Genomic DNA, 12,113 nt, shown 5'->3' with positions numbered 1-12,113 from the left:
AATTATCCTTGAATCTATGAGGTGAAACTTAATAGTGGATGGGCTTTTGGATTTTTTTCTTATTATTCATTTTGTAAGTATTTTATTGAATAATTTTGTATCTATGTTCATAAGGGAAATTAGTCAGTAATTCTTTTTCTTTATTGAGTCTTTATGTGGCTTGGGTATCAAAGTAACTTTGGCCTCATAAAATGAATTTGTCAATGTTCCTTCTGTTTCTATTTTGTAGAGTAATTTGGTGAGTATTAGCCTTGAATCTTCCTTGAAATTGTGATAGGAATCTGTACTAGAATCATTTGGCCTGGTTCTTCACGACTGGGAGTTTATCAATGACTGTGTCTATTTCCATGAGGGTTACAAGTCTCTTATAATTGCTTGTATGATCTTGATTAAATTTTGGAAAGTAGCACCTATTGAGCAAGTTAACCATTACTTTTAGATATTTCCAATTTAGTGAAGTACAGGTTTTTTTGTGTTGTTTTGTTTTGTTTTTTTGTTTTTTTTGTTGTTGTTGTTGTTGATTTTCGAGACAGGGTTTCTCTGTGTAGCCCTGGCTGTCCTGGAACTCACTCTGTAGACCAGTCTAGCCTCGAACTCAGAAATCTGCCTGCATCTTCCTCCCAAGTGCTGGGATTAAAGGCGTGTGCCACCACGGCCCAGCTGAAGTACAGGTTTTTAAAGCATGTCTTTGTGATTCTTGGGATTTCCTCAGTGTCTATACTTATATTACACTTTTCTTTCAAATTTTGTTATCTCTCCATCATTTAGTTACTTTAAATACAGGCTCTTGTGAATTAGAGTCTCCATTGAGAAGTCAGGTGTTTTTCTAATAGGTCTCTTTTTATATGTTGTTTGTTTTTTCCCTTTTTAAAATATTTTTTAATATTTTGTTGTTTCTCTGTATGTTTAGTATTTTTACTATTATTTGGCAAAGGTGCTTTCTTTTCTGGCCCAATCTCTTTTGTGTTCTATATGTTCTTGTACCTTTGTAGGAATAACGTTCTTTACTTTAGGATGATTTTCTGGAACATATTTTCTGTGCCTTTGAGCTGGTATTCTTATTCTACCTCTATTCTTATTATTCGTAGGTTTTGTCTTTTCATAGTGTCCCAGATTTCATTTCCTGTATGTTTCCAATCTGATGTGTTTTGTTTGCTTGCTTGTTTTGTTTTGTTTTAGATTTAACATTTTCTATAAGTGATGTAGCCATTTTTTTCTATTGTATGTTCAATTCCTGAGATTCTCTCTTCCATCTCTTGTGTTCTCTTGGTCAAGCTTACTTCTATAATTTCTGGTGGGATTGCTAAATTTTTTTATTGAGTTGCCTTGTCCATCCTCAATTCTAAGGACTTTTGCCTTGTCTGGCTGTACTTTGTTTTGTGATGATGTTTTGTTGTTTGTCTTTTACAAGTTTGCTCCTTACTGAAGGGAGACAGAGTGGGTCTTGTGGAGAGAGAGTCAAGCTTTTAGGAGTGGAGGGAAAGGAAACTGTGCTTGGAAGTGTTGTATGAAAGAATCTCCTCCATTTATCTTTGCGACCTGTCACCTGTGGCAGTCTCCCTTCCTAGCTATGGAAGAGCATGTTCTTGTTATTGACAAAGCTGTCACCATTTCATTGGTACCAAATTCTGACTTGAGCAAGTAACATTTAAGATTGTTAAAAGGGTCTACATGCTGCTAGGAAACTGGACTTAATTTTCTAAACTACTGTTGAAATGTTCCTAGGTAATGACTGAATTCATTGCTGTTCAAAAGTGGAAGATGTGGGAAGGTATTGTAGTAATGACTGATATCTTCTGATCACCTTACATGGAAACTTCGCCTCTAAATTTTGAAAATGAGTATTTTTATATTAAATAAAAATCTTTGGTGTGAAAAAAAAACAAAGAAGAAACTCCTTTCAGTAATAAAAGAAAGAATAGTGTGATAGAACTGATATACTTGTCTTCACATTAAAATTTAGTTTTTTAGGGGACCAACGGGACTAGGCACACAGGAATTCTGCCAGCCCAGTGGCTCAGGTTCCTTCTGGACCCACAAATCCAGAGGAAGCTCCACTCCCAGGCCCTCTAACAAGCCCAAGATCAGAGATGAGGAGGACACAACATCTGTCCCAACACCAGGAGTAACTGGGACCAGTGGGACCAGACACACAGGAACTCGGTCAACCAGTGGTTCAGGTTTCTTCGGGTCTATCTGAGATGGTGCCCTGAGCAGACTTTGGGTGCAATCTCTGCAGCCAGTCCCACAACACCCAGAGGAAGCTCCACTCCCAGATGCTCTAACACGCCCAGGATCAGAGGTGAGGTGGACACAACATCTGTCTGAATACCAGGAGTAACTGTAACCAGCAGGAACAGGCACACAGGAACTCTGCCAGCCCAGTGGCTGAGGCTGCTTACAGTCTGTCTGCACTGGCTGGTGCCCTGAGTAGACCTTGGGCACAAACTCTGTAGCCAATCCCAAAACACCCAGAGAAAGCTTGATGCCCAGGTGCTCTAACAAGCCCAGGGTCACAGGATCCTAGAATCACAAGATCACAGAGACACAGGAAGGACAGGCTTCAGGCAGATTTAGCAAGGGCAGATAGCATTAGAGATAACCAGATGGTTCAGGGCAAGCATAAGAATATAAGAAATACAAACCAAGGTTATTTGGCATCATCGGAACCCAATACTCTCACCACAGCAAGTCCTGGACACACCATCACACCAGAGAAGCAAGATTCAGATAAAAAATCACTTCTCATGATGATGATACAGGACTTTAAGAAAGACATAAATAGCACCCTCAAAGAAATACAGGAGAACACAGGTAAACAGCTAGAAGCCCTTCAAGAGGAAACACAAAAATCCCTTAAAGAACTACAGGAAAACACAATCAAACAGGTGAAGAAAATGAGAAAACCATTCAGAATCTAAAAATAGAAATAGAAACAGTAAAGAAATCAGAAAGAGAGACAACCCTGGAGATAGAAAACTTAGGAAAGAAATCAGGAGTCATAGATGCAAGCATTATCAACAGAATACAAGAGATAGAAGAGAGAATCTCAGGAGTAGAAGACACCATAGAAAACATTGACACAACAGTCAAAGAAAATGCAAAAAGCAAAAATCTCCTAACTCAAAACATCCAGGAAATCTAGGACACAATGAGAAGACCAAACCTAAGGATAATAGATATAGAAGAAAGTAAAGACTCCCAATGTAATGGGCCAGTAAATATCTTCAACAAAATTATAGAAGAAAACTTCCCTAACCTTAAGAAAGAGATGAACATACAAGAAGCCTACAGAACTCCAAATAGACTGGACCAGAAAAGAAATTCCTCCTGTCACATAATAATCAAAACACCAAATGCACTAAACAAAGAAAGAATTTTAAAAGCAGTAAGGGAAAAAGGTCAAGTAACATATAAAGGCAGGCCTATCAGAATTACAACAGACTTCTCACCAGAGACTATGAAAGCTAGAGGATCCTGGGCAGATGTCATACTGACCCTACAAGAACACAAATTCCAGCCCAGGCTACTATACCCAGCAAAACTTTCAATTACCTTAGATGGAGAAAATAAAATATTCCATGGCAAAACAAAATTTACATAATATCTTTCTATAAATCCAGCCCTACAAAGGATAATAGATGGAAAACTTCAACATAAGGAGCAAAACTACACCTTAGAAGAAGCAAGAAAGTAATCTTTCAACAAATCTACACAAACCTAATTCCATCTCTTACAACAAAAACAACAGGAAGTAACAATTACTTTTTCTTAATATCTTAATATGAAAATTAATATTACCAACATATCCTAATTGATTGAAATCCAAAAATATGAGGAATTTGAAATTTATTGACTGTTATCCAATGGTCTCTCTAATTTGGTAATTGAAGAAATAGGTCCAATATAATACAATCCATATACACTTTCAGTTTGTTGGTTCGTGACAATGTCTTGCTGTGTACAACATAATGGTCTTGAGATCTTGCTTCTCCTATCTCAGCCTCTCTGTTAGTAGTATTGTTTATTTCATGATTTTACACTATAGTATGGTTTGCAGAACAGCTTACATATTTTAAAAAGTATTTATACACCCAAAAGAAATGTAGACAATTAAATTGGGAGGGGCTCTGTAAGAGAACTACAAAGAGTAAGACTGAATGCTTTGCTTGACGTTTGTAACTCTTGTATCAATTTAACACAGTAAGAGCCAAGATTGTAAGCTCTACTAAATATAAAACAAACAAATAAACAAAAACACTTTATATATTTACATTCATTTAAGAAAATATTAGTAGTGATGTATTATTTTGAAATATACAGATAATACTTTTGGAGTTATTTAAAATTTATATTGAGAAAAATGTATGTATTTTCATTATTGCCATAGACAAGCATCTACACAAGACTGTTAAATTGATTATTGTTTTACATCAAACAATTTTTATAGTACTCATTTTTACTGTTATAATATTTTATAAATTTTAAAGAATATGACATCAAAAATATTGTAGGTATTGAAGGGGGGTCTCTGGGAGGAGTTGGGGTACAAAAGGAAACCAAGAATGTGATTTAATTCTATTTACTTAAAATATGTTTTTTAAATGTTAACAAATTCACATAAATTGAAATCATGTAACTTTTCTCATTATAATGCAATAAAACTTAAAAAAAATTGAAAAAGAAAGACACCAGTGATTTACATTAGAACCCAAATGTAAACTAAGTACTTTGGTCAAGAATGGATCAATATTGGTTCATCTATGATAAAACATGTACCACATTAATACATGACTTTTAACAGTAGGGAGACCAAGGACTCTATACATTTCAGGGGTATATGGTAATTATCTATTCTTTCTACTTAAGTGTTATGTAAACACAAAACTGTTAAAAGTATAAATTTAATAGACATCTACCCATATCAGCCATTCACTCTACATCAGAAATGAACTTTTCTCTGTAAGTAAAAATATATAAAAGTTTGAGCTTTTAATTAGTTAAGATGCCACTGAATAAATTATGTATGCTAAAGACTAAATTAATTATAACTGTTAGTAATATTTTATGTGAAACTCTATAGAGACCTCATATAGACTCTGCATAAATATACTATATTTAGAAATAATACAGTCTTCCTTGCTGAGTGTATGGTCTTTGTCAAAATTGGTCTTGTCTATTCCTATTAATAGCTGATCATTAATGACATGATTGTGGATACCTGTACAATTATGGATGATGAAAAATAGTTTTGGTTGTAGTACTTAGAATTTTCTGTTTCTCTTGAGTTCCTAAAATGTTCTATGATATTGTAACATTCTCTTTGAAAGGCCTTGCAAGAATTTTGTAGATGTATGTCATTTTGAGATTAAAAAAAAACAGATATTACTTTAAAAATTTTGTTTTTTAGAATTATGATCACAAGCATTTTTAAATACAATATTTTTTATTAATTTTGAGAACTTCATAATGCATAGGATACATTTTGATCATATGTACCCAATGTTCTTCTGTCTAATTCCAGCCAAATCCATGCCATTTTTCTTCTTATATATATGCATTAATTAGTTAATGACTCACTGAATAAAATGTATGTTGCCCATATGTTCATGGGTATAAGGTTACCACTGGAGCATAATGAATTGAACATTTTTTCCTGACATAATTTTCAATTACTTGAGTAGTTACATGTATGTTAAAGATTTGACTCCTTGCAGCACTGACCTTTATAAAATTATGATCTTCTTTTTTCCCTATAATATTGTTTATTCTGGAGTTCTTGAGGTTTCTTTGAATTTCTATCTTCTTGGCATATGTAATCACCCATTTATTATAATGTAGTTTTGTCCTTTTATTTGAAGACTATTGTTTTGGGGAAAGGTTAGATTTTTTTTTTTTTGGTTTTTATTATGAACCAAAACAAAATATCTTTTAATTATGTTTGTTCATATTATTTGTGGTAGGAAAGGATGGTGACATGACACATGTGTAGAGGTCAGAAGATGCATAGTAGAAGTCAGTTCTTGTTTTTCTTTTTTAACTTTTAATTGATTCTTTGTGAATTTCCTATCATGTACCTGAATTCTAATCCGAATCCCACTCATTTTTCTGTCCCCTCATATGCTCCCTTTTCCCTTGCAAACTTTCCCTCAAAATAACCACCCCCCCCACACACACACTACCAATACCAACACCATCACAACCACCACCAACAATACCAACCAAATTAAAGTATAGAAAATATCTCATCGTGGACTCTTTAGCATTATGTCACAGTGGGTCCCACAGTATATTCCTCTGTCTACATATCTTCACTTGAATATGGTCATTGCAATAAGGTGGTCTCTGGCTTTTGTGACACCATCAATAATTGGATCCTTACCATGACTCCTCCCGTTAGTTATCCTGTTGTTGCTCTGTGTCTAAGAAATCCTGCAGCTTTGAGTCACCAGGACTGGCCTTTTCACTCCTCACCACCAAGTGCTCTCAGATGGTATTGATTTTGGTTTGAGTCACTTAAGAGTCCTGGATATGCGATTGGGTAATAGATGACCCGGTCTGCTTACCATCTTTCCCTTATCTGCACCATCAGCTTGAGCTCTCCAGCACTGCTTCAGGCCAGGCCACCTAATGCTCTAATCAACAGGAGGCACAGTCAGCTTTCCTGCTCTCATGCTCTTGAGGGCCTGCTAACTTGCACCGGTGCCTCCAGAGATGAGGTGCTGGACCAGCTCTCCTGCCCTCATACCATTGGGCCCCTGCTCACTGTGCCTTCACCATGAGGGTCAGCTCTACTGTGTTGCCCAAGTGAGAAAATGTTGTGTCAGAAAATATTAGTAAATCCCAAAAGACCACTAAGGTGGGTAGGGGGAGTCCTAAGACTCTTTTCTCCTGCTGGTCCCAGTTATCTTTAACTGTGAACAGGTATATGTGGGATCCACACTGTAATCCTGTCAACCGTTAGGGTGATGGGTGTAGTAGTCAAGATGATAACTTAGGGACCTTTTAACAAGGCTCTAATGAACTCTGTCTGTAGGAGGATCTGTTTCGTAGAGAACACAGAGTTTAGGCCAAACATGTTTATGCGCCCATTGGACATCTTTGAAATCATCTAGCAAATGTAGATCCTCCAACTCAGCGATTATCTCCGCCCGTGTGTTAAGGGGGCAGAGTTACCTTGAACAAGATTTAAAACGGGGTAATTCGCATCTGGTAAGGGGAGTTTCATACTGGGGAGAGAGCAAAGGGGAAAAGAGTTACTTAGTCATCAGCAGTCTTTTAGGTCAACTTGGTTAAGGTCTCTTTTAGGCTTTTATTTATTTTCTCTATTTCGCTCTTGAACTCTGGTGTCTATATGTACAATAAGGTTTTAGTCAACCTCTAGAATATTGGCTAGTCTCTGCCTTATCTGGGACACAAAGGCTGGTCCGTTGTCTGACCTTATAATCTGAGAAAGTCCATACCTTGGCAGTACGCCCTCTAACAGCTTTTTTGTCACTGTGGGTCTAATTTCATGTTTTGTGGGAAAAGCCTCAGTCTAACCTCAAAAGGTATATATATGTATCAGTAAATATTTATGTCTAAATGTTTTGGTTTTACCTCTTTGAAGTCTGTCTCCCATAGGCTGCAGGCTTCATGCCTCTGAGCCTTTTACTAGTGTTTTTCTCATGAGCCACTGTATTAGTTAGCTAGCAGGCTTTACCGTTCTTGACAATCTCAGCTATCTTTGCATTGGTGTCTCTAATCCTGATATTAGCAAATCTTGTACGTCTTTTGAAATATGTGTAATCTCATTTTTTTCTTCCATAATGCATTGGTAATCTGCTGTTTTCTGCCATCCGTTATAACACTGGGACATGGGCAAATTTCGAGTCTAGGTTATATCATCTTTTGAGTATTTGGGGTGGTCAGGGAGCATAAGATTTCCTTGATCCTGGAAAGTCAACGGTAAGAGAGATTATTGACCTATGAAACTGGGTCCTTCCTTCTCTGGAGTCCTGAGCAGTAGACGATGGCCAGCTTTTTAGGCCCCCATAGACCCCTTAGTAAGGGGAGGATTTCCTCTTTCTTTTTGATAGCTGTTTCTTTTATCATCAGAAGGCCTCCCTCCTCCCTATGAATAGGCCCATGGACACGAATGTTGCAAAGTCATTTTGGGTTTCCTCATCTCTAGTGCCTTGTTTCGAGCTATCGGTTCAGCTTTCTGGGCTGCCATTTCTGCCAGGAGTGGCTTTGCCCATATGATCTCTGTGTTTGAGACTACCACCGACCCAACATACCTCTGTCCTTCCTGAATGAAGCTGTTGTCATTCGTGAACCATGTTACCTCTGTATCAGCCGAGGGTGTATCCCGACGATCTGGTCTGTTCCCATAGATACCGGTCAAAATGTCTGAGCAGCCATGTAGTGGCCCATTGATGTCTATGTCAGGCAGCAGTGCAGCTGGGCTCAGGGCAGTTGGTGCCTGAAAGGTAACCTTGGGGGGGATGTGAGAAGAGAGACAGGTAATGAGTAATTCTTGCATTGGTAATGGTGAGGCTTTAGCCCAAATACAGCTTGTCAGCATCTTTGTACCAGGAAGGTCATGACTGTGATGATATATAAAGAGTTGCTTCTGCCAACTGTGTCTAAATTCATTGACAGGTAGGCCATTGGCTAGTGCCAGAGCCCAGAGTTTGAGTCAATATATCTTTCACTATTTAAGATCTCTTGTCCATGGGCTTAGTCACTTCCGGAACCTCCAAAGGTGCTATAGAAATTTCCTTCTGGTCTCAGAGAGCCACCTCTGAACTTTTTTTCTTGGTATGTATACCCCAGATCTAGGGAGGTAACCTGTGGCTGCCAGAGTAGGGCCTTCTTAGTGGAGGCTCAATAGTTTGACTTCTCAACACAGGACCTGGTCTTTTGACTGCTGCAGCTGGTGAGGGGCAAGGAGAGCTCTCTCAACCTCAAGAACCTGTGGAAACTTTCCCAAATGTCTGAGGTGGTAAGGCATTGGATATGTAGCTATGTACCTGTGCCACCTGATGGCAGGTCAGTGGCAGGTTAGCTCTCCCAGAATCATGGCCTTAGCATTAACTTAACCACACCCTGGTCACCAGGGCCAACTTCATTGTGCTTCCTGGGTCAGCTTTCCTGAATGCTACCTCAACTGAGAGATAGGCCAGCTCTCCAAAATGTCACATCCATGACGGGGCAGGGCCAGTTTTACAAAGCCATTGACATCTACGCTTTATTTCTTATACCTCTATATGATGTTGTACTTTATAATTTTGAGACTATTTCAGGAGTTTTGTATGTGGGAGAGTGTACAATATTTGTCATGTAATGACTCCCTAATTTTACCAAGTATTATGTCCTCAAATTTTGCCAACATTGCAACTTCTGACAAAAGTTATCTTTATTGGAAGACTATGTAGAATTTGAGGTTGAAATATACAATGTAATACCTTCACATATTAATTTGTGGAATGACTTCAGTCTTGAGGAGTTGCTGCAACAGAATGAAATGTAAGAATATCCATTCCTATGAAGATTAAGAATTTATGTAAAACAACTTAACTAAGGAAGAAATTTTTGCACATGGCTAATAAGACTAACCACATGTTATTTTGTCCCAGTAAATTAATTTAAACCATGTTAGGAATGAGAAGTAAAATTTTCTATGTAAAATAAAATAATTTAGAGAGGTTTCAAAGAAAGTGTGTTAAATAGAATAACATCAATAGACTATAGACTATACAATTGCATGGTACTTTACTACTGAAATTCAAACATGATAAGCATTAATAAAAGTTTGGTAAAACTTTAAAAGAAACCAAATGCTGAAAGTAATATTTAGAGTATGTAAAAAGCAGAATAAACACAGCAGGCAAATTGTTTAAGAAACTGCAGTATATAAAGGCAGAAATATCCAGCATTAAACAAAATCAAATTAAAATTTAAAAGTTGAATATATATATATAATCATGATTGATTTTCACCCTAAGAAATTATGAAACACACAAGTCAAAAAAAATCTTGTACAGAATTACTACCATAGATAAAGAAATAGATAGTAAAGAATGATAACTAAGCAAATCCAAATATAGTGTTTGTAAAGATTATGGAAATTAGAAAAGGTAGTAGATCACAACTACAAAAATTAGAAAGGTACTGTATCACTATTAGGTCTTGCAAACATTACAAAGTAACTAGTGAGTTACATAATCTGCTTTATAGCACAAAGTATCAAAGATTCAGTTCACATAGGTGAATTATTAACATTTCAAGTTAAGTTAAAACAGTAAGAAATCACAGAATTAAATACCTAAGTGCACACCTTCCTACAAAAAACCTTTCAGCCCAAGTAAATTATAACAATATTTATAAAATATCAAAACATTTATGAAACAATTGATATTTTATGGCAACAGATTATTTACTACCAAATCTGATAAATTATTACAGAATCCTAAAAATGTATATTCCCCTTGCATGGAAAGATAAAGAAAGTCGAACCGATAAATCCAACTAAAACCCTACTATATAATAGAAAAAAATCATAAGCTCCTTGACTTTATTATAAATTGAAAGTTGGCAAAACATTTTGAGTTCACATTAGAGACCAAATTATATAGATCATATAGCTGTTTGATGTTTCAGAAAGAGACACAGCATTAGTAGTGTAAACGATAAATAAATTTGGCTAAGGAATAATTTAAAAGCATTTGCCATCACTAGCCATTAGAGCAATGCAAATTAAAATTACTTTGATATTGAGATTTCACCATCTCAAATACGACCTGAACAATGATGATGCCAATATACATACTAACATGAAAGTGGAAAAGCTCAAGGGCCAAAATTCTAGCCAAATAACTGCGGGCCATTAAGGAATGCTGAGAAATGCTCTTTGTCAGGAAAGCACAACCATTGGTTACTAAATGGTCAACTCTGGATAGATGTACGTACAAATAACACACACATAAACACATTTCTAAATATGTATACATGTATATATAACATGTGTGTTAGTGATTATATGTAGGTATATTCAGAACATACAAATGTGTGTGTGTTTGTGTGTGTGTAACAACAACTGATGAATAACAGGGACATAAATTTGAAAACAAAGGAAAGGAAGCTTATGTAAGAGTGTTTGGAGAGAAGAAAGGAAGTGATATAATTTTATTCTGGAATACATAAGGGTCATTTAGTTTCTTCCCCATTGCATTTTTAACTCCAATGGCATTAGTTCCAACCTATTAGATAAAATGCTCCTATTTTCAAAGTAGTCCAAATGGCTGTCTCAGTTCCCAAGCTTGTCTTGTATATTTTAGGTGTTTACAAAGCCATTTTAAGGGTCTCCCTTCCAATTGATGCTAGACAAAGCCATCCTCTGCTACATATGCAGCTGGAGCAATGGATCCCTCTATGTGTTTACTCTTTGGTTAGTGGCTTCTTCTCTGGGAGTTTTGGGTGGTTCGGTTAGGTGATATTATTCTTCCTATGGGGTTGCGATCCCTTTCAGCTCCTTCAGTCCCTGCTCCAGAGTAGGGGGATGCTAGAACTATGAGGGAAGAGTAGGTGAGTGGTTAGAGGAACAACGTCATAGAAGCAAAGGGGAGAGAGATGAAGGGGGATCTGATGGGGGCGTTTCAGAGGGGAACCAGGAAAGGGAATATTATTTGAAATGTAAATGAATAAAATGATTAATTTAAAAAAAGCCACTTAAGAGAGGTTCTTGATGGAGGAGTTGGAGATGGGACAGAGGGAGCTGAGGGGGTTTGCAGCCCCATGGAGGGAGCAACAAGGTCAACAGGTCAAACCCCTGAGCTCCCGGAGACTGGACCACCAACCAAAGAATACACTTGGAGCAACCCATGGCTCTGGCCACATATGTGGCAGAAGATGGCCTTGATGGACATCAGCGGGAGGAGAAGCCTTTGGGCCTGAGACTGTTCGATGCCCCAGTGTAGGGAAATGCCAGGGCAGGAGGACTGGAGTGGGTGGGTGGGGGAGCACCATCATAGAGGCAGGGGAAGGGGGGATGGGATAGGGAGATTTCTAAAGGGGAGACCTGCAAAGGAGAAAACATTTGAAATATAAATAAAGAAAATACCCAATCCCCC

The 12,113-nt window shown here is 37.2% G+C and overlaps 1 non-coding gene across 1 annotated transcript; it reads left to right on the top strand.

The window, feature by feature from the left end:
- Positions 1 to 1,520: 1,520 nt before the first annotated feature.
- On the top strand, positions 1,521 to 1,650 carry LOC116095185. Its single transcript, XR_004120505.1, has one exon. It is a non-coding gene; the product is annotated as a small nucleolar RNA SNORA24 (small nucleolar RNA).
- Positions 1,651 to 12,113: the final 10,463 nt, after the last annotated feature.

The sequence above is a fragment of the Mastomys coucha genome, unplaced genomic scaffold (assembly GCF_008632895.1).
Source record: "Mastomys coucha isolate ucsf_1 unplaced genomic scaffold, UCSF_Mcou_1 pScaffold17, whole genome shotgun sequence".
In the NCBI taxonomy this organism is placed as follows: Eukaryota; Metazoa; Chordata; class Mammalia; order Rodentia; family Muridae; genus Mastomys; species Mastomys coucha.
The sequence above is the reverse complement of the archived record's forward strand: the minus strand, read 5'-3'. Positions and strand labels throughout refer to the sequence as shown.